At 38.2% G+C, this 23,517-nt stretch overlaps 1 long non-coding RNA gene across 2 annotated transcripts in view; it reads right to left on the minus strand.

Annotated features, from left to right (window-relative positions):
- Window positions 1-23,517, minus strand: part of LOC125691872 (uncharacterized) — a 115,821-nt gene that overhangs the window by 31,752 nt on the left and 60,552 nt on the right. Inside the window, exons 3-8 of one of the 2 annotated variants that reach the window (XR_007376301.1) lie at window positions 20,756-20,846; window positions 17,191-17,306; window positions 16,362-16,497; window positions 4,784-4,987; window positions 3,798-4,015; window positions 1,842-2,015 (exon numbers count right to left, since the gene is read on the minus strand). This is a non-coding gene — a long non-coding RNA (uncharacterized LOC125691872). Of the gene's footprint in view, window positions 1-1,841; window positions 2,016-3,797; window positions 4,016-4,783; window positions 4,988-16,361; window positions 16,498-17,190; window positions 17,307-20,755; window positions 20,847-23,517 lie in introns of those variants that run through there. The other variant, XR_007376300.1, reaches the window with a different exon arrangement.

Below are 23,517 nucleotides of genomic sequence, written 5' to 3' on the forward strand. Positions count from 1 at the left end.
GAACAGCATGGGCTGACTGTAGAAGTGCAGGGACAGAACACGGCCATGAATTTTTACTCAGACGTTTGCAATGATGCAAGTACATAGTACATGGAAATGTACATGGAACATATAGCTGTCCTGATTTAAAAGCTGTGCATATTTCCATTTAAACTAATGGGAATTTTACCGCTTAAAATAACATTAAGCCATCAGGAGACATCAGTGAATTTGGCTGATATTTTTCTGTCTGATCCCCAGAAAACAGTCCCTTAACAATTCTTCAGACTTACAAGGACATGATTTTGACATTTCTGCAAGTTTGGACATGATTATTACTAGGTATCTCTTTTTCAAAATCCTGCTTTAAAAACAAACAAACAAACAAAAAAAGCAGTCTCCTCTTGTTTTACAGTTACTTCTAACATCTAGCTCTAATAGGTACAGACAGGAAATGAGACACAAAAGCAAAACATTTATCACTTTAGTTTTGGATGAAAAGAAAAATACATGGACTTGCTATGGCATACAAACGATATGCATTTCTGGGCTTTATTTTGAATATGGGCGAGTTTGCTCATAGTTTCTGGTGGGTAATGAGAAAGTATCTTCCGGTCTGCAGTTGTCTGGTGAATTCCTTTTCCAGTAGAGATTTTGAGCACAATATTATCACAAGTAATAGACTGGTCTGGGAAAGCGTGGCAGCTCTGTGAATTGGGAACTGCTCCCTCTCCAGCCTGCCATCCATTACCAGGCAGTGTCTGCTCACTGCTTTTCGCACCAGAGTGCTGTTTGTGTGATGTCTGAAATAAAAATGTCTATGCGCCAAGGTCAGGATGTGATGCCCCATTCCCTATGGAGCCTGACTCATGTTGCTTTCTGACAGCCATCTGAAAGAGCTGAAGACATTATGAAAGGATACAGTTTTTAATTAAAAATTATAATGGTCCCTTGTCACAGTGTGACATGAACTGGACTTGCACACTTTAGCGGATCATCCAAGTTTGGGAAGCGGTATTTTCACTGCAGTATTCCTTGGACCATAAAAAATACTGTACAGATGTCTGTTGAAATTCAAGGATTGTGATGAGTGAAAATTCACTGAACCTGTTTCATATGACATTCAGACACTCTACTCCACGTACAGTGAGGAGCAGTGGACAACTGAGGGCTGCATCCTGATGGAGCGAGTGCTGGAACAACAAGCATGATGCCATCTTCCCTGGAAAGCTTCTTCCCAAGCCTGGGGAGAACTCCTGTTATAGGGTAAGCAGGATTGATTTGCAGACACCCATACAAAACTTCATTTCTCTTCTTAACACAGGATATAGAGGCTCCTGTACTTTGTCCAGCCACTTCAACCACAGCACTCACAGTCAAGCAGCTCTTCCTTCGGGACATCAGCCATTAGGCTTTGCTGACAGACTCATTTCTCTATTTGTGTCTTACCACCACACTAGATATCCTGATGGACTCAAAAAGAGACATGGAGTAAGAATCATCCAGGACTACTGACTTTCTTCTTCTGTTCATGTGGGCTTTTCCATTCGCTGTGAATGTTTGATTTCACCATGCTGGCCCTCTTTGTACCATAAACCTCTTCCATTTCTTTCCTATAGTGTTTCACAGTACACATTGGAAAGGCTTAGACTGCTGCACAAGCTGGGAGCTCTGCAGCCAGCTGGGGGAGAAGAAGAAAACTACTCTCTTGGTCCCACATCCTTTTGAAGTTACTAGCTGATATTTGCTGGTTATGTTTAATAGAGCTTTGGAATCAAAGTGGATTTTCATTTTATGTTTGTTTGCTTGAACATCAGAAAACCTGAAAGCAGGATGAGATTTCTTTCAGTTTACCAAAAAAAAAAAAAAAAAAAAAAAAAAAAATTTGGTGAAAAATTTTAACACATTACCTCTTACTCCAAAGAAAGGGAAGAAATTAGTGCGCTCAATTAACTAGAAAGGATAGGCAGATCCTGGAGATATGGCAGCCTTGAGTAATCAAAAGGAAAATCTGTCTTGCTCTGCTGAATTGCTTTCTGAAACACAAAAGCCAAAATGCTGTGATCTTCATGAAGTTTGCGCCTTCTGATAAAACATGGATACTCTTTGCATTCCTTCATTTGCAGGGAATCAAAACAACGCTGCAGCAAAACATGGAATCAAGAGATAGGGCATCCCTGCTATGCAAACTATGCTTAGCATATGTCTGGTCCAACAAAAGTATGCAAATGTTTCTTGGACACAATGTGAATAGTTGTGACAGAAGCTAAACCTTTCATTTGCTCTTTATATTTTCTGCCTTTTCTTTAATTTTGTTTTCTTCTCTTCTTCCTTTGCAACTGTTAAGGAAGCATCTGTGAGTTTTATTAAACAAATGTTACACATTAAAAAACCGTTGCTGTCAGCCAGAAAGGAAAATGGCATCTTATTTGAAAACAATATGTAATTGTTATTGCTGCCTGTTGCAAGTTACACCCTTGAAAAATGATGAGGACTTATTTAGTAGCAACTGATGCTGAGGAAAAGCACTGTAAGTAAAGCAGAAAATTAACTGTTGCATTATCTTTGGGAAATAGAATACCTAGTTTCAAACAACACAATACAAATGCTCAGTATATTTTTATCTTAGATGTGTTTACAGTCACTTCAAAGCAAAAGAACAAGAGAAGTTTTCCACAACACTTTTGTCTGCACATCTCAGTGTTACAGCCAGTGAGTGTTCACTGTGGCCAAATGTGCTGAAGTTCTAGAGAAGAGCTGTGTGACAGTCCCTGGCCATCATTCACGCTTCATTTCACACACAGCCCTTGGGACAGTGATGGGGACTCAAGTCTTGATTTGCCGTTGCCTCTATCTGCACTACCTGATTTCATTAGCAGGCCTCATGCAAACATTACACCACCATCCCAGAGTATGCCCACAGGTGCAACACTGATATACCATGTCTATATGCATAACTTTAGGTTGGTACCCTCAACGTGTATATTGCTGATATACAGCAACTTCTGTTTTTGTATTGTTATTTTTTGTTTCCATCTAAATGTATTTTTGTTTTCCTTTTTATTTTACTTCTCTCTTAGTTTGTTGTTGTTCTATTTACTTTGTTTTGTGTTTTGCTTTGTTTTTTATGCTATACATAATTCAGATTAGTACTGACAGATTGTCACAAAGAGACAAAAAAGCATCAACAATGGCAGAAAACACTTGCAAACTGGCTGCAAATGGTCCAAGCCCTTCTCAGCAGGACTTTAGCCAGGTTAGCTCAAAGTTACCTGCTGTTTATTCAATAAATATTTCACACCGTGGGAGCTAATTTTCCCCTCCCACTTCAGGGAAAACGTATAAAAATATTTGTATGATAAATTATGGAATGATTTTATAAAAACTGGATGATATAGTATATAAAGAATTGTGGGGACTAGTGTAAAGCTTTTATCCATCCTATTCATTCAAACAGGTGATGAACATAATTCAGAAGAACATAATCCCAGCAGAAGTTAGTTTTTAATTACAAAAACAGCAACATATCCAGTATTCACAGGATAACAGAGCTCTGAAAGAAGCTGTGTTTTAGCCATACTTCCGCACCTCTTACTTACCATCCTATTACTACAAGTACCCTTTTAAAAAGTCTAGTGAACTTTCTCATATTTTTTTAAGTTACAATTTAATTTGTAATTTTAACCTCTTTAGATTCTAATTTATTATTAAAAAAAAAAAAAATCTGATCTTGGAATGATGTAATTTTTCTCATGAGTTGATTCAATCTTTGAAATTTCAAAATGTGGTTAAGTGAAATGCTCCTATTTCCTTCTTACCTCCAGCTCCAACAAACCGATTCCCATGGTGATTATGTTTCATTATTTGCCTTGCGAAAGTCTCAAATCATTTCTTTCTTAGGGCAAAAACTCTCCAATGAGTCCCAAAAATCTCTGCATACAGAAGATACGAACAGTGTTCTGCAGGCTGAAGTCTCACAGAAATCTTTTCTCACGAATGTGCTGGGCATGATCCGGGCAGAATTGAGGCGCATCACCTAAGCAGGAAAAGTCACCTTTACTTTTACTATTGCATCCTTGAAGCAGAGAAATCTCTCTGATATTGGACTCCAAGGCTATACTGCAGAGGTTGTAATGTGCTGCTCATTGAGACTTCAATGCTGCACTATTTGGCCAAGACAAATTTAAAGAGCCTGAAAGCCAAGATCCTAGGCTTTCCTTGGCAAGAAAAGAAGCTAATGCATCCATCATGTATAAAAATTGGCTGTGAAGAATTTGCCAGTGCCCTCCCATCGGTAAGAAGTTTCAATATCTGCATACAGCAGTTGATGTCATTACACCATTTAGAAGGAAACTGAAACTGGTGCAGAGCTTTTCCTTATTAAGACTGATCTACCATTACTAGAACATAAAGATGGCTGAAACCTGTGGCTGAAGGATTACTACTCGTTTGCAGCTGGGGAAGCAGATCCCTTCCTGGGCACCCAGCATGCCACATCTCACAGGTTGCCTACATGTATGCAGGCAGCAGAGCAATCACTGGGAAAAGCTCTGTCTCCCATCTTCCCCAAGAAATTGGTGAAACAGAGATTTTATCCCCAGTGTGCAAAGTACTTTGCAGAGGTCCAATAGAGACACCTCATCACCTCTGCCATAACACCTCATAGACCCTCGTTAGCTCTTCCCTTTTTACAGTTTTGCAGGTAAAATGATTCACCCTGTGCAAATACCCAAAAGTTACCAGCAAGGAAATATCAAAGTGTACAAGAAAACACTCGAATATTAAAACAGATGCGCGTGTTCACCTTGGGGATAAGCGAGCTTCGATACAGGGCTCAACTCTGCTCCAGTTTCGCTTAATGGCAAGGCAAAGCAGTCCCAGCTCAGCAGCAGATTTCTGAGTTCACGCCAGGCTTGAGGAGAAGAGTGCTTGTCCAAGGATTATCATCAGGCCCCTCACAATCAGGTTCTCACTTGCTCCAGGTGGGCTCGATCTCATCAGCAATTCCCTGGACATCAATTTGGAAGAAACATTTTTGTGTTTGACCTTGTATCTCTAATGTAATGTGTACGCCTACCTCACCCACACTCTTAATATCGAATCTGTTTCCTTTTATTTGAATCACATACGATGCAAGCTGAAGTAGCTATGCCTGCCTTTTTCTTTCTCTTACCTTGTTTTTGACCTACAACATTATCAAGAAGTCCCCAGTTTTTGTTTCTGCATTCACTTCACTGCTTTTATGAAACTGCCTCAGCAAATATGGGTGACTGATAAGGGCTGAACTTTCTTTCACCCTCAGCTGCTCCAATCCGAATTTTTAAAATCCCCACGGGCAGAACAAATACAGAAGGCATTACTGACAATTTTCAAATCAGTCACAGATTTTTCATGTGTAAAAACTGAGAAAGCCAGAAATTTATCTGAACCTGATCCAACTGCTCTGAAAACTTCTGAAGGCTTCATGTATGCAGAGACTTCTTGCCTTTCCTGTGAAGGAGGGGAGTACTCTGGTTGGTGGCCATAGCACTGCTCACAAGAACCTAAAATGTTCTCCCTATCCACTAGCAGAAGCCATATCAGAGCTAAATAAATTGATACTCAATTACTATGTGTCTACTCATAGTAACAGATGAAATGTGAGGCTACAAATAGATGGTTTGTGGTACCCAGCTGAAGCAGAGGGTGTCCCTCAATATCTTATTTTGAAAACCTCTATATTTCTAATGAATGGTTAAATATTTGATGACCCGATTTTGAGAACAGTCTTCAAGGTGAAGTAAGGATTAAAAGTGAGACAAAGATATCACACAAAAAAGCAGCTGGATAGTGAGTTCCTGAGGAAGACGTTAGAACTGACAGACATTCAAGTCTGAAAGACTGTCTAAGAAAGGCAGCAAAGAGCCAGGAATAAAGGGCCACCTTGACAAGAAAAGACTTGGCACATATTTGGTCTGCTGTGGTTGTACTGTTGTACTCACATCTGAGTAAAAGCAAAAAGAAAAAAAAGCCAAGTAATTTCAGTGTAAACATGTTAAATAACTGGCATCTTTCCTGAAAACTCGTAAAATGAGTTGTAGTTCCACAGGTTGGCTGGGTTACAGTATCCTGTAAAGTTAGACATCTCTAAAGGGAGCGTTGACAAGCTCCTCACTGTAGCAACAAAGTGGTACCCACTCAGAGAACGAAGCAAAGCTCTTGGGAAGTAATTAAAGAACATTTTGGTCAGCTTGTGATGCAAATATGATTTTTTCAGATTATGCAGAAACAAAGTGGAAACCCACAGAACATCAGCAAGAAGGTCTAAAGTAACAAGGCTGAATGATGTTTGTCCAAATGAGCCTAAAAAGAAAAGATGGGAGGAGATAGGAGGATTTCAGATAAATGGTTCAGGAAATATCTCCCTCTCCCCTTTGTTTTCAGTTTTTGTATTTTTACAGTCTGCTGATGGAGACAAAACTAACCCACCTTTTCATGAACCTTAACTCGTGCTCTTTCATCTAGAAAAAATACACTAATTATTTCTTTGGATTCACATTTTTCTGGAGCAGAACTTTGTTAAAGAATAGCATTTGCATATTGAAATGCCCTATTTTTGCTAGTCTTCAGTTACATTCTGTCAAACCAAGCCTTTTTACATTATTTTTAACTGATATTACACATAGTTCATTATATAGATCATCTCTAATTCCAATTACTATGAATTAAATCTAAGCAATTTCTGTGAGATCAGCAGAGACTGTCTAGTTTTCAACTGGTTTATCTAGAGCAAAAATACTGTTTATATGTAATCTAGCTGCCCAAGTTCACTAATGACTCTATGGAACTTAGAAAAGCATTCCCTCCAGCTAAACAAAATGCATCATATTTTCTACTCAAAATCAAGAGTTGAAAAATGAGGAGGCATACGGGGGGGAGAAGCCAAGTCTCTCTTACCTATGTCTTTGAAGGGCTTCAGTCACTCCCTTCCCAAGTATTACACATTCAGACATAATTCACTAAATGGAAAGTTTGGAGAATTTCTGAAGAAAATATATCAAAACAATTAACCTCTGTTTTGTTATGGTTTCCTCGAATTCAAAGGCAGAAGGCTGAAAAATTAAAAGGTGTAAAGTAGATGCAGCCACAAGGTGCGAAGTAAGTAAAGTCATTTTAAATCACTTCTATCACTTTTTGTATGTCCTGATGTTTAAAACAGCACTGGTTAATGATAGCGTTGATTAACAACACAGCACATTTTCTAATGTATGCTAGAATCTCTAATTAGTTCTTAACTGACTTGACTGCTGTATTCAATGTTTAATAAACTCTGCTGGTAAATGGAGAAATCACAAAATCCAAATGTTGGCTGCATGAATACTCTTGCACTAGCTTCTGTTTCCAGTTGTTTGATTGAGTTTTCTATTTCGTGAACTACTGTGAGAGAAAATCACGTGATAAAGGTGTAACCCAGCAATATGTCAGCAAATAAGCTGCTCCTCTGACCTCTAGTACTTCAAGGAGCAGGCATCTGAATGAAATCAGATCCCTACGGAGTCTGTGGCACCAGACATACCAGAAAGAGACATGAAACCTTGTTGTATGCCGTGAGCAAGATAAAGGAAATTTTTTTACCTAGGCAGGGCTCGTGTTTAATATTCTGCTCTTGTACTTAGCCAATTGAAGCCCCAGTGAGCTTTTGTTTATGATCTGATTCTTGTTACTCACATGCAACTAACTGCTCAAGTTGTGTGGTCACTTCTCGTACGAAATGGAGGCGAGATGAAATATGAGAGATTAGAGCTTTGTTTTCAACATGGAAAAAACAAACAAACAAGCGGAAACATCAGAACTAATATATATATATCACAGTATATATTTTTATAACTATGGAATTAATATCTATATCCATACGTATCTATAATTAATTAATTTATTTGAGAAAAACCTGAAATGATAAATTCCTTGTGTGATAGGATAGGGTTGTATAGATACAGCTGCTTAAAAGCCTCCAAGATTATTTAGGTTTTACCTAACTTCTTTGTGTTTCATTAAGCTAATTGGAAGTACAGCTGAATGACCCAGTATTTAGCTTCGCAACTCATGGCAGTAGTCATAGCCTAATTAAATACTTCATAATCAATTCATTTAATCACGACATACACACACATACAACAACAACAACAACAACAACAAAAACACAAAAAAACCCAACCTTTCAATATCCTTACAAGATTAGAAGAAAAGAAGGTTCTGCTAAGGCATATGGCAAGCAATCTCTTCTTGCAAAACAGCAAACTAAACCACAGCTCTAATACCATGTGTTAAGAGATAGTGTCTTTTTTACACATTGCATTTAAAAAGTCTCTCCAGAAGCAACCGGAATACAACCTGAACTGTAGCACCAGGTTGAAACACATAATTTGACTACAAGGAATTGAAATGAAAAGGCAGAAAAGGAGACGAAATTCCATGAATTAAAATTTTGATTTCCCAAACAATTTCCTTAATTGCTAACACTTAGGTTGGAAATTTGTGGAATGTAACTAATAAAAAAGTAAATGAGAATGCCTGCTGCACTGAGATATGTCTCCATCAGCACACAAGTAAATAGACATAGGCGTCAAAACTGCTGAAATAAGCACCCGTTCTAGCTGAAGTGAGGAATGAAGCCATAGATTTAGTTGCTGTAAAGATCGTAAACTTGTTTGTTTTTTCTCATTTCTTGACTCCATTATGTAATCATCCTGTTGAGATATTTGTATACGGTATACAAACAGTAGAAAGTTTTTTTGCACCCATCACAAAAAAAAAAAAAATCTATAACAGCTACTATAGTTTGCTACTTTCATGTGCTTAGAAGCCATCATCCAGCAAGTGAACAAAGATTGTATTTTCAAATGTTTTCATCTTGACCAAATTCTCTGCTCATAGTGTTTGTGATAATCCTAGTTTCATGCACGCAGGCTGAAGGAGGTGTGAAGGAGAATCCACTGGCAAAAGCATGGCAACACATCAGTACAGTAATTTATTTGTTCATATTTTGCTGTTGCATATCTGAAAAGGTCATACACAAATAAAGCTGCCAAGATATGATATTCCTCTGAGAGGAATAAAATGGTTTATGTATCTCAGCTTTGCCAAAAAGCTATGGAAACGAGAGCTTCATTTTGTGAATAAAGATGTAGGCACAAATACTGGATCAAGCAGGGTGAAGACCACCCTTGGGCAGAGTGTTTAGGAGGAAAGTGGTGAAAGGTTGGGGGTTTGCTTTGTTTTGTGGAACATTTGGGTGTGTATAACAGGCCTGTCTAAACAGAATTGGTGTATCTGATGGCTGATCCAATATTCTGAGGAGGTCCTCTATTCAGAATTTGTTTTCATTCCGCACTTACCCTATTTTGTGTATTGTACTAGATTATACTGGTTTCATAAGTGGCAGTCACAGTAACTGTCCATCTGGATATGTTTTGAGGCTCTATAAAGTTTTAACAACTGTAAAGGGGAAAAAATAATGAAGTATGCAGCCAGTCTGAAGTTGTTATCTAGAGACTTAACCTACTGTCGCCAGGAATGCACAAAGGACAATTCATGTTCCATGTAAAATGCATTCAGATCCGTAGTCTTAATGCAGCAAGAAGTTTTCTCTTATGATGGAAGAGATTGTATTCTTATATTTATAACCCCTTAATGCATGAAAATAGTTAGAATAATAATATTAAAATCATAGTAACACATTTCAACATCTAATCTTGATTCAGGGCATGTGTAACTGAACCACATACTTGATTAACTCTTGCACATGTCCTATTGCCTGCTTTTTAATAAGCAAGATTTATATTCCTCAGTGTCCTTTAATAAGATTTTGGCCTGTGAGAATTTATTCACATGCTATTCATTATGGAATGCCAATCATAATCTTTGTACACACTTGTTTCCTCACATGTAAAAAGTTCTCTATTTCAGATTTTCAGCATTTAATAATTCTTTTATTTAAGAAGAATCTACAGGATGAGTTTAAATTTTGTGTATTTTCGTGACAAAAGACAGTTGTTAACAATGAAATAAATGTGATATATTCAGTCAGACTGTATCAGTGACTATTTGGAAAAAAATAATACAGCTTGTACAGATTCCTATTAATAGGATTTGGTACTTGGTGCAACCCCTGCATATTAACGTAATTCCAGTTGCTCCTGATATTTTCAGCAAATGCTGAGTAAAGCTCTTGGACTTTACTGGTTGAGGAGTAAAATCCCAAATCCCTCAGAGGTGATATTTCCCAATAGAATCACCAGTGCCTTATGATAAGTAGCAAGAAAAATATATAATGTTCACTTGTTTTAAAGTAGTGTATGCACACAGAAAAATTTTGGTAAACGCACCTTCTACATCAGGAACCTGGAAATCTAAATAAAGTAGGTTTTCCCTTTGGGAAAAAGAGAAATCATTATCACAGGCTTACCTTTTCAACCTTGGACTCTTATCATGGTGATGACAGAGGATCTGTTTTCAAACACCTCGCTAGACAAGATATGGTTCTGCAAATAAACTGCTCAGGTGCACATCGTGAAGTTCTGGAGTAGGCCTTTTTAAGCCAGTGAGATTTAGATGGATCACCTTAACGTTTAAAAAGTAGGACTGTACTTGTATCAGGCTCAAAAGGACAAATAGGGGCATAAGGACTGTGACCCTGCAAACTATATTATGTCTTACTATAACAATATAATATATAATAATATAATCCACTAACTTCCTTAGCTATTTCCTGTTTTATCATTATACCATGCCCAATTGGATCTGGAAGCTGGGCTTACGTTGTCTCTGCTCACAGAGTGAAGCTCAAGACCACAGCATGTGCCAGAGAGGGTCCCCATTGTGCAAGCTTTCACTCAGCACCAAATCACACTATCTCCAGACTGGCTTTCATTTGGGCTTTCACTTTGCTCCTGATGTTTTGATGAATACATAGGAGAAGAGAAGCCAAATCACACAAAACTGTCTCGTTCTGATATATCAGGCATTAGTTACATTTAGTCTCTTGAGCAAAAGAATTCCTGAGCTGAGAATACTGCCAGAGCTCCTCGCACAGCAGCTGAAATCATGCTGGCAATTGCAAGCATAATTTAAGCCTCTCTTGTTCAATATGCAGCTTTTTGGTAATTTATCCCTTGGTTATCCCAGCTAGGCTAATATTTTTTTTCCCACCATTTCTAAGAGAAGATTAAACCTTGTAGGGCTGGAGAGAATCACTCTGGCTAGGGGAGGGGAAAAAAGGGAGAGGAACAAGACTGTCATAAGGCAGAGATGATGTTAGAACAGTGAAAGCTTTTCCTGTGGCTCTCCAGTACCCATCTGTAATAAATTCATATGGGGATTTGGAGGAAATAAAGGCCTCAGCTAACCAGCAGGTTCAGCAGGTTAGAAAGCTGTACAGTATGGTTAACAGCAAATCTTTGTTTTATCCATCCTGACAGGTTCTGCTGTATCATACAGATATTTATTTTTCTAAGGTAATATTATAAATCACTGTCAGGTCATCAGCATTCCCACAGATTTCCAAAGCATTTCTTTACCTGCCAAAGTTCCACAGACCCAGGTTGCTGTATAAGCTGCTCCCAAAACGGGGCACACAGCTCTGTACTGTGCTCTGCCAAAGCACCCTCACTCAGGAAGAGGTTGTAAGAAAGAAGCTGGCCCCAAGAGTTACGGCTTAAGGACACCATGAGACTTTTATTAAGACCACCTCCAGCAATAGTTTGTATTAATCATAACAAAATAAGCCAACATTTTACTTAAACAAAAGCTTTTTTTCCATTCATTATTCACTTAGGAAAAACTAATCAATTAATTTCGCTAGTAAGAGAATAAGTTAATGTACTACACGTGGTACATTGTCTTCAATCTGAATGATTTGTGCACATCTACAAATTAAAAACAGCTTAATCCTCCTAGTTAAACAAGACCCACTGGTTCAATTTTATATATAGTGGAATCATGATTAAGGCCAAATTACAAATTCTGTCAGGACCCTGGATTAAGGTGAGAGATCATCAGGGGCTTTCATAGGACCATCTTCCAGCTGAGAACAACCGGAGTGTGACATGTGCTTGCCATGCCTCCTTCTCTGCCTTATACAGCCCAATACCATAGAATCATAGAATCACAAGGTAGGAAAAGACCTGCAAGATCATCTAGTCCAACCATCCATCCATTACCATTGCTACCACCAACCATATCCCGTAGCTCCTCATCCAGACACCTCTTGAACACTGCCAGGGACAGCAACTCCACCGCCTCCCCGGGCAGCCATTCCAGTGCTTGACCACTCTCTGAGAGAAAAAGTTCTTCCTTATGTCTAATCTAAACCTGCTCCGGTGTAACTTGCGGCCATTTCCTCGAGTCCTGCTTGTTGCCTGGGAGAAGAGGCCAAACCTCTCATCACCACAACCTTCCCTTTCCTCCCCTCCCCTTCCCTTTTCTGTGAATGAATCTCAAAAAAAATTAAAGATGAAATAGAATTAAGTTCAGTCATTATTCTGCGAGAATCATATTCACTTCTAGAAGTTGAAATTACTGACTTTACCAGCTAGCAATATGATTGAAGTCCTGATAATAGGAAATGGTATCTCGAATGCCAGGGTTACCAGTGTCACACAAAGTTGCTTACTCTGTACCACAGTAATGCTGCAATGCTCTTGTGCTGCCCTGCTTTGCTATAGGTTACATGATCAAAACTATGTCCATGCTAAATGATTTGAAGTAAAACAGGCCCTTTATTTTCAGACCATCTCAAGGGCTTTTGGAAGTGGGAGGAAACCAAGCGCCAGCAAATGGATCTAGGAGGGCCTGACCTAAGGATAAGGTTAAGTGGTGTAATAATCTCCATGCTGAAGTTGATGCTGTGTAGCAGCTTCCCTGATGTGCTTGGTCACAAGGTGAACCACTGTGAGCCCACCTCACAGATTTTCTGCCCAAATCACTTAAAGTTTGAGGCTCTGTCAAACACAGGAACTCCCACCTAAAGCACTTTCCTTTCTACTTACTAAGGACTACTTTCTTTCAGGCTGTACTCACTGATAACCTTATCATATTTCTGTTTACTTCACTGTTCTCACATTTAGTGCTGTGATATTTGCTTCCAAAAACTACTTTTCAGATACAAAAATTTAATGCAGAGTGCTAAAGCTGGCATATGCATACCACGGAAGCCCAATCTAAGCATTAACTTTTGCTCTATACAAATTTTCTAAATGCAAAACATTTCTTAGATTACAGAGTTTCTTCTCTGAGAATCAAAAAGCTAATGCATGAGTTTCCTTTGTTTGTCATCGTTGTTACAGAGGAAAACGATCAGTCTAAAAAAAGTTTCTTTTCAGATATTGTTGGATGGGCATTTTGATCAGATTTTTTTTTTTGTTTTGTCTGGTTATTTTTATCTTCTTTGAAAGAAAGATAAAACTAGCTAATGACTTGCAGAGTTTCTGTTTTAACAACATGCTTGTTGTTAAGACCAGCAAAGGCAACACTCTCCACAGACTTCATTAAGGGAAAATGTCTCAATGTCCTGCTCTCAGAGACATTACACATATCTTCCCTTTGCAGAAAAAAAATAGCTGAGCTAAATTTGGAATTTTTCTGAAGTAAGAAGGAGACTCTAAGTTAAGAGAAGGATCCATGAAGAATTATTCCCTGATGGCTTGGGAAGGATTTGTTTCTGACATGTTCCAGCTCAACCCAACCGCACTCTTGAGGTACAACTGTGTTAGAGAAGATTTTTTTTTTTTGCTTTGGAAGGATTACTCACCAGCTTACTCAAACTGAAACACGATGGTATTTCAGTATGTAGAGAAGAAATAGTAATCTGATAAAAAACAGGAAACAGAGGTAGAAATGCTTAATGTGTTGAAGATAGAAAATGAAGAAAATTCTACTCGTGCCTCATGCAGAGCAGTTCGCAAAGAAAGATGGCAGATGTAATGTCAGTTAGGCATGCTGTACAGAGATAAATAAAAGCAGCCACATTGATGTGTGAGCTGGATATACTATCTGAAATTTCAAAAGATTGGGAATATGGCACCGATAACAGGATCCGTCAAAAGACAAATAGAGCTAGAAGACCAACATTCAGTATGAAGACAAGGACGGACTTTCATCTCAGCTAGGAAAAACAAATGGAATTTGAATAGCACATCAAAAACAAAGTGCAGAAAAGTACAAACAAACTGATGCTTCATACAGTATTGGGGTGCAGATTCATACTGATAGGCAAGTAGGTGGCCAAGAAAAATAGGAAGTAATTAAAAAACAGAATAGACATAATCCATCTAGGAGAGTTACTAATCCCTAAATAAGACTGCTACAAACAGTCCACCATACTCACAACAAATGGACACAGATATTCTGTGCTGACTTGCCCATGGTCTGTACAGATAAGAACAGAAGAACAATCAGAAGTTTAATCCACATTTACAAAAACTCTCCCTTTAAAATCAAAGTGCTTGTATGCATGACAGAAATAAGGGTGAGGACTCAGAAGTGGGGGCAAGTTGTTTACAATATAGGCATTGAAGATAATATGTTTTGTTTGCATTCATAAGACATCTGAATAACCTACCATCTCAGCCAATTGTTCCAGAAAACTTATTCTTCTTTCCTAAATAAGTAATGTTTGATTGCTCTCTCAAACAAACAGCTGAGCTATGATCCCACAGCAACAAGGGATTTGTCTATTCATGCTCTCCAGTAAGCCTAGCCTTTTCACTTAATCTAGACCATACCCCAAGTTGTTGAGACTCATTCTTTCAGCTCTGGCCTCTTGAGTTGGCCAAGGGAATCACTACAATAATGAACTTTGAGAATTTTGTCAAGCAATCTTCTATTTAAGCCTCAAGAGGTAAACATAGCCTCAGTTTGGTTGATTTCTTTGGATTGATGAGGAACAGTACAGTGCAGAGAAATCACACATATCCCAGTCCAAAGGATGGTAAAAATTAAGGTGCTAATATATGATTGTGAGGCCTTCAGATCAACACAGAAGTTGGGGAGGAAAATATTTACTATGCTAAAAGTGCTAGGAGAAGCTCAAAACTCTAACCCATTGTCAGTGATCATTCCCTTAAGCACGCTTCCTGATCAATACTTGAGAAGCCTTAACTTTGCTCTCCAAAGTAGCCAAAAAAACACTGATTTTATCTCAACTTATATGTCAGAGCTATATAAAAATGCAATATCCTTTTTGTTTAAATAGTTTTTAACATTTTTTTCTATTTACATAAGCACATAAATGTATTAAACCAAAGATTCTTGGAGATAAAATAACACTTTAGAAAACCACAAAGTAAAAAAAATAATAAAAGCAAGCATTGATCTGATTTAAAAAATGAAGGTGATGAAAATAAATTAAATTAAATTGCCCTATACATCTAAGAACCTTGATTATAAGCTCTACCATATTATATAACCAAAGCAGAAATTTGAAAAAAGTGAAAGAAAAAAACACAAAGATAGTATTAATAAAATAATGAGATGTGTCGCAGAAAGATTAATGAAATATTGGTAATGATTAATGGTGTAATGGATAACTCTATGTATCTTTACAGAATGAAAATATCCAAACTACCTCAGCTTTAATAATCATATTCCCAGTGAGTGCAGATGAGAAACTTAAAATGTACGTATAAGACTGGAAATGGTTATAAAAAGATCAGAGGCTTTCAAAATTCACTGTGTACTGGGTCTAGTGAGTGTAATGCCAAGAGTAATATATGAAATCTGATCTGACAGTTTCACAATTTTCCTTTGTTTGAGGAGATCCCCATGCAATGAAAACCTACAACATCATGCCAAAACTGAAAGAAACAGTGGAAAGGATTCAGTGGTAACTACCACTAGTCCATTTCTCGCTGGCAAAATATAAAAAGAAGATGAAGAATTAATTACATTAGGAAATCCAAGGGAACATGGTTTAGATTAAAGGACTTTTTTTTTTAAGCAGTCAGCTGGAAGGCTGATATAGTACTGCTCATGCAGATGTTTGGAAAGTATTTCACAAACTCTAATCTTGGAGAGTGTCTAAAGGCTTTTGCTCTTCCACTGCTCCATGCCATCTCCAATTTATCTTCTGTACAAAATAGAAACTACAGCTTCTAGTCAAATAAGACGAGTAATTAAAAACAAGCAAAAAAAACCCGACACAATAGAATATAAATATTACAGTCCATATTCTGTAGGTCCAGTATCTATAATAGATTGGCAGATCCCTTTTTATCAATAAGCAACAAAAATAGAGTAATAGCTATCTGTCAAAACTAGGTTTAATTCACTCCCTTGGTTCATATTGGCACAGAACAGTATATTGCTACACTGAAACCTAGGAGTTCAGACCTGTTTGTGTGGCTTACCTTGAACAATCCAGCTCTATATTGCTCTCTGGGTAGTCACGGTCATCTGCCTACAGAGGCAACAGCTCTGTCTGATCTTGGTTTCTCAGCCCATCTCCATTGGCAGTTTCTGATATATTGATAGTTCCACAGCATTCTATAAACATCAGACACACAGACAGGTTACATTTAGAAGTGAAGAAGAGTATGGCAGAATGTCTGACCTATATTTAACAATCATAAGTGGCATTAAGATCCTTAAAACCAAGGTATGCAAAGGTAGAGCAGTTCTATGTCTGCTCCTCATCTGGTTACATGTACCACAGTATCTATCCTCAAATATGCTCTGTTCTCAAAGCAGAAGAAATAAGAATGAAAAGGGCTGTGATGCTGACCACTCCACAACGTAACAATATTAATTCAGTACAGCACAAGTCAGAGGAAATGCCAGTGTCCTTGGAGCTGACCCAGTCTGCTAGCTATTCTTTATGCCCCAATGACTTGAAGTGATAGATGAGGAAGAATCATCTTGCAGTGTTAATAACTGTGCACTCACAGAGATGTGAAGGAGCTCAGCGTTTGTCTTGAAGGGCAGGAAGGCCATCCCTAGAGCCTTTGCCAGAGACACCAGATGTGCAGGGAGGAAGCAGAGGTACTAACAGTGTGGAATCAGCGGTGTTGAGTGATGGGTAGGAAGGTGAAAGAGGAAGCAAGCAGAAGGGATGGGATGAAGAGAAAGTCTTGCCAACAAGTTCTGGTACAAAAACATTGAGAATCTCTGAGCTTGTGTTTGGGCCAAGTTCTGGGCCAATGCTCCTGGGTTCTGTTAATTCATTTTGTAACTGCTTACAAAAATTTGTCTTGTGATGAGGAGCTCTGAGCGGTCTTCAGCTTGAAGGATGAGGGCTTCCACTGTCATGTCCTTAATCCACAATATTTCTCTACCACCAGGGATTCTGTGTGTGTCTGAAATATACAGAGAATTATTGATGAAAGACGTAATACAAGACTGAGCATTTTTTTTATCACAAAAACATACATCTAGCACTCAAGGGCATTTCCACTGCTGGGAACCTAAATTAGATATAAAGCCTTTTGATTCACTCTTTAAAATCAATTTCTGCCTTCAAAAGAAAGAAGATTAGATGAAGGGAAAGGTAAAGAAAATGGATACTCTTTTGCCAATCCACAATTCATTCAGAATTAAGATTTTCACTTTCCAACCTCCCCATAAGTGTACATTTTTCTGCTCATGCTAGCTCTTTCATTATTTCTCTGAACTCTTGCTTTTTAGCCACATTCCACACAGTCTGGTCCTGCAGTTCCAGTCACAGCCTTTGGGTTTCTTATTTCCCTTCTTCCCTAAAGCAGAATTAAACCCTGCTGGTTGGAGCCAGCTCAGCCTTGAAGCTGGGAGGCAGCTCAGACTGTGCATGTTCTCTGTACCATGCTTTGCTGCAGCGACAAGAGCACTCTCACTCTTGGGGCTCTTTCCAGAGGACTGCTCTTCCTTCTGTCTCTACCCACAAGCTATCAGGTCCCACAAAGAGAAATGCTTCATGCTGCTTTTCCCCTCCCTGCTGACTAGATGCATTTTTGCATATCAGTTCTGAGCATCTCTTAAAGTCTGTCTCTCAGTGGCTAGAAGAAGTGTTATCTAATGGTAATATCCAGCCAGACAGATTCTCCTTTGCTATCCACTTCATTGTTGCAAGTATGATTATGAAGGATGACTCCTGTGTTAATGAAAGAGAATGGAATTTCCATTGACTTTAGCAGGGTCAAAACTTCACCCTGAAGGACCTATCACTAGGAATGGGACAGAATTTCCATTTTCACAAAGAATTTGCAACCCTTTAATTATGCTGTAAAACCTCAAATATTTTCTTCGCAGGGCAAAGTTCGTATCTTATTTCAGATGAATGTAGTGGCTGAGCATCATCAGCTGCCAGAAAACCTTTAGAAGTTACTTAAAATAAGAACAGGCATAAAAGAGAAGCAGGGTGGGAAAGGGTTGTTTGCTATTAAACATGAACACAAACCAAGCTGGGCCTTTTGTCTATTCCCTTCCCCCATTTCGTTCACACAGTCCTTATCACCCTTCAGACAGCCTCGGAATGCTAATTTTTCTAATCACTTGGGGACTGAAAACTGCAGAAACTGTAGAAATTAACCAAAATGTTATTTTAAACTTTGTTTAATGAGCCTGGATTCACACCTGAAAATAATCTCCCAATCCTTCCATTCTTCCAATAATGGCATTTCCACACGTTCTGAAAAACTAAAATTCAAAGCAAAAATTTGAAAACATTTCCAAAGGTCTGTTTCAATCAGAACTAGCAGGTAGTTTTTACAAAGAAGTGGTTTTAAATGAAAGCCTAATTGTTCTCTTTTTGCAAATGTTTAGAACTTCTTTTCATATAGAAGCAGATGATAAGGACGTTCAGAATGGTTCGGTGAAATGATACTGTAATGATAAAATTCAGATCAGCTTTAAACTTTATTGTATTTTCCACCTCTTTCTAAGCTTTAAGGATTTCAATTATTCTGTCTCTCTCAGCGATGAAGTCTATATGCATGTATCCCTCATTTAACACTAATGACAACGTAAAAACCTTCACACATCAAATATGTGACTATATGCTTTTGTCTATCCTAATGGTTTGAGAGAAAATCTTGATAAATCAAGGCTTTTTTTTTCGTTTCCTCTTTCTTAAGTTTTGTTGCCTCGATTAGATAAAAAAATAGGGGCCTGTCAATCTGTTTTCTTTTCAAGTCTCCTCTGTCTCTTTCTAAATTAGTTACAGCCTGCTTTTTGTAGCTCTATAGCCAGCCTGACCTAATTTAATTACCATGACTTGTGTGGCTTAAAGATAAATAGTTTTATTCAGTCAGTCTACTTTTGTATAAGTTTTCCCTTTCATGCATCTCCTTATGTTTTGGCATTCAGAATTCTTGCTCTCTGTTCCTCAGTGGGTTAACACAAGGTTAGTTTTATAGCGTTGTCCATATTCTCACAAAAAGAACCGTTTGATGTTGCTCTGCTCAGCTCCTGCTTTGCTCTGTCCAGTTGCACGCTGTGAGTGATCAGGCCTTTGTGGGGAACAGGCAACCAACCTAAGGAGCATTTCCACAATGCCATTGGCAGCCAGTGGCACTGGCTCAGTCTGAAGAGCTAGGGATGGAAGACACTCTGTCATTTCTGTTGTGAGCTGCAAATCGTCAAAGCAGAGGTTGCTCATACACCAGCTACTGTCTGTGTACTTTTTTTCTTCTTTGAGGAAATTACTTCATGAATCTCAGTATGAGACACTGCTGAGAGAGGAAGGCTGGAAGACGTGGGACAGTGAAGATAGTGGCTACCGCACCACTCCTGTGCAAACATGTGACAAATCCCCTGCTCAACACATATAATTATGTTCATTCCAGGCTTTAAGGACAAAGAGAAACAAGTTCCTAGGGTTACAATCAGGCTGTCATCAATAATAGTGATCTTAATAAAGAAATATTTTTAAAGCCAACTGGATCTACCTTCAGGTATTCTGTTCTATCGAGCCCTTGCAATAACTTAATTTAGAATGATAGGATGGGGTGATATGTGGATATGTGATGCGCTTGACAACAAGAAACCACCAAGAAATCATCATCACAAACTTCGGAAGTCAGAACTGGGCTCCCAGGTTGCAGGGCTTTACAGAGGTGCTGCAGCAGCACTTTGCTTGCACTACAAAACTGTCCTATAACAAGCTCCATCAGAATAAGCACAGAACATTTGACTGCAAATGTATCTAAATAAAAACGTGTGCGTGTGGAACTATACAGAAATGTGTGAAAAATCTCACCACTCTTTTAAAAACACTGTTCAGTAGAATAGCACCGGCAAAAGGAAGACAAATAAAAGTATTTAAATGATATTTCAATTTTCAGTCATTTCAAGTCAATTGCACAGATAGATGAGAAGATGTTAAATTTTTCAGATAAACCAAAAGGGACCATCAGGCCAAGTTCTAGTGGAACTATGTAAACAGCACCCTTAAATAAACAGAGCATGTCTTTGTACTTGTGCCAGAATCCAACCCACCATAGATACAAAGTAGAAACAGCAATTCCATGTGTTAGCACCCACAGAAAGGAAAGAATCCATTGACACTTCCATGCTTGGAAAACAGAGGTGAATCATTTCTTTCCAGCCATGATTAACCAGAAAACACTGCAGAAGCAATAAAGAGGGAAACAAAAGATGCATTTGTTTCCTGTTCACTAAAACAGCCCGATAGTGCAGTGATGCATTTGTCATAAACATCCACTGGTGTCCTGCTTCAATTCCTCTTAAAACCTGTGACAGACTGACTTCTACAAGCAGTAAGTTTGATTATCAGTCATTTCTGTTGATAAAAACTCAATGTATACCTTACCTTTATCCAGTTCTTCACAAACAGCACCAAAATAATTAAAAGGCAGCCACCTCTAAAGTGCAACTGGGTCAGGTCACTGGGGCCCCTACAGCTGTATTAAAAAAAAAAAGAAAGAAAAAAAAAAAAGCCTGCTGAGAAGATAAGGTTTTTAAAGGCTCCACAGACGGATACAGACATACAGACATACAGACAAAGACACAAGGGAAAGGGAAACTTTATGGCACACTATTAATCTTTCTTAGAAAGATGAAGTGTTGCTGTGACCTTGATGACATCTGAAGCTGTCATTTGGAAGGAGGGAAAAAATGGAGACCAGAACACTTCAAATAGAGCATTGTCATCACCAAAGTACACCTACCATTGAGACTCCCTTTAAGTGCAAAGAAAATACTTATTTTGTAGGACATAGCTTGCCTGAATAATCTGCTTATCATGGCCCACTCTCACAACCTCTCATATGACATTCTCAACCAAATAGATGTCTTTCCCTTACTGTAGAAATCAGTTTTCCTGGCCTTTTGCTGAACTAGCAGAGAGTTGCTGGTACATGTCAACCAAAGACACAACCAAGCATCCTCTCTACTGCTGAAGAACAACAACAACAAGTATGTCCGTGGTTGTATCTAGACACTGATGAATAAGTTGTCTACTAACTGAGTAGCCTTCTTAAGCACTTGTTTCCCACTTAAATCAAGGATCAAACAAGAAGCTTCACTTCTTTTACAGCAGGCTTAAAATTGCTGTAGCCATACAATAACAACTACTGATTGGACACAAAGGTGTTTTGGGGTGTTGGTATGCTTTTCAAGAGTATCTAAAAGCATAAAGACGGAGACTGCAGTAATTGTGCTGGCTTATTCAGCTGAAGGGCAATTGTATTCCTGTATCTGTAATAATCTGTATCTGATACAGATTATAGCTGTGTTTTTGTGTGCATCAGTAAAGATATTGTATTATCAGGTACAGAATCACAGTATGAATCTGCACAATACAAGTTAATTCCATAAGTTAGTAGCTTAGTTCATTGATCCTTGTGGGACAAAGTCAGTCAGTACATCTTTGGCCCATAGGTCTGTGACACTGGTGCTTAGTCTGAATTGAATTAATAATGATCATAACCTCTAAAAACTAAACACTAAAATACGAAAAAAAAAACCAAAAACCCTTGACTGCAGATTATTTTAAACTGTGCCATAAACAGATACAATATATAACAAATTTTTCTACTATGAAAATGCTCTCAAAGCTGTCCACAGATAAAAAAAAGCTTTGCACGGAGATATGTCCTCTATACCCAAGAAGTTCATATGAAGAATGCTGACAAATTATTCAACTACTCTCCTGGACACTTTAAAATACATAAAGGAAGCAACCAATCAATACAAATGCTACTTTAAAAAAAAAAAAAAAAAAAGAAAGGATTGTGATGTTTCTTCCTCTTTCCAAATAAAGAAAGACTTGACAGGAAAATATGAGTGATAATCTTAGAAATATATATATGTATATATATGATTCAGCTTCTGTACATTTCAACAGCCATTGTACTTCTTATATTCTCACATATAACTTTCAGATGAATGTCATTGTCATTGTACAGAATATTTCTATGTAAAATATACAAAGTTTCACCCATGAACAACAAATACATTCTGTAGTGAGTTCAGAAAAACTCAAGGTTCACTGTAGTTTTTAATACAAATGTAGATACATAATTTAGAAGTGTTATTCCATGCTTTATGTTGATGCTGCCAGAAGAGCCTCCAGCCCTTCTTTAAAAAGGCATCTACCAGAGTTTAAAAGAGAATTTAGGCCATTGGTTAAGGAAATTGCCACCATTAATTCTGACCTACCACAAATTAAAAAAAAAAAAAAAAAAAAAAAAAAGAAAGAACACACTGTGAAACTTAAAAGAAAAAACTCAATAAATGTTTTATGAATACACGTGCAATATTTTGGTTCAATGAAACAAAATGCTGATACGTGGCAGACACCCTACAGCTGTTCTCCTACCACTAATTCTTCTGAGCTAGTTTTTAAATTAATCTCCCAGTGCTTGACCTCCTCAGAATCACAGAATCACAGAATCACCTGGGTTGGAAGGGACCCCAAGGATCATGTAGTTCCAACCCCCCTGCCTAGCAGGGCCACCAAACATACACATTCAGATCAGGTTGCCCAGGACCCCGTCCAACCTGGCCTTAAACACGTCCAAGGACGGGGCATCCACAACCTCCCTGGGCAGCCCGTTCCAGGGCCTAACCACTCTCCTAGTAAAGAACTTCCCCCTAACATCCAACCTAAATCTTCCCTCCTTCAACTTAAAACCATTTCCCCTAGTCCTGCTGTTGTCAGCCCTTTTGAAGAGTTTACTCCCCTCCTGGGTGTAGGTTCCCTTCAGGTATTGATAGGCTGCAATGAGGTCACCCCGCAGCCTTCTCTTCTCCTCTTACTCTTGTTATTAAACTAATAAAAGCAGCTTATACCAGCCACAATATAAGCAAAGAAGTAAAATAAAAATTTCTTCAAGCATCACTTGGCCTTGCTGGACAATTTCACCAAAAATCACACAAATGTTCTATTAAATAAAATTTCATACAAAGAATTTTATTTTCGTATATAGAATCATGGAATCATAGAATTGCTCAAGTTGAAAAAGACCAAAAGAATGAGGTTGTGGGTGCCCCCTTCCTGGAAGCACTCAAGGCCAGGTTGGATGGAACTGTGAGTAACCTGGGCTAGAGGGAGGTGTCCCTGCTTACAGC

Source organism: Lagopus muta, chromosome 4 (assembly GCF_023343835.1).
Source record: "Lagopus muta isolate bLagMut1 chromosome 4, bLagMut1 primary, whole genome shotgun sequence".
NCBI classification, from domain to species: domain Eukaryota; kingdom Metazoa; phylum Chordata; class Aves; order Galliformes; family Phasianidae; genus Lagopus; species Lagopus muta.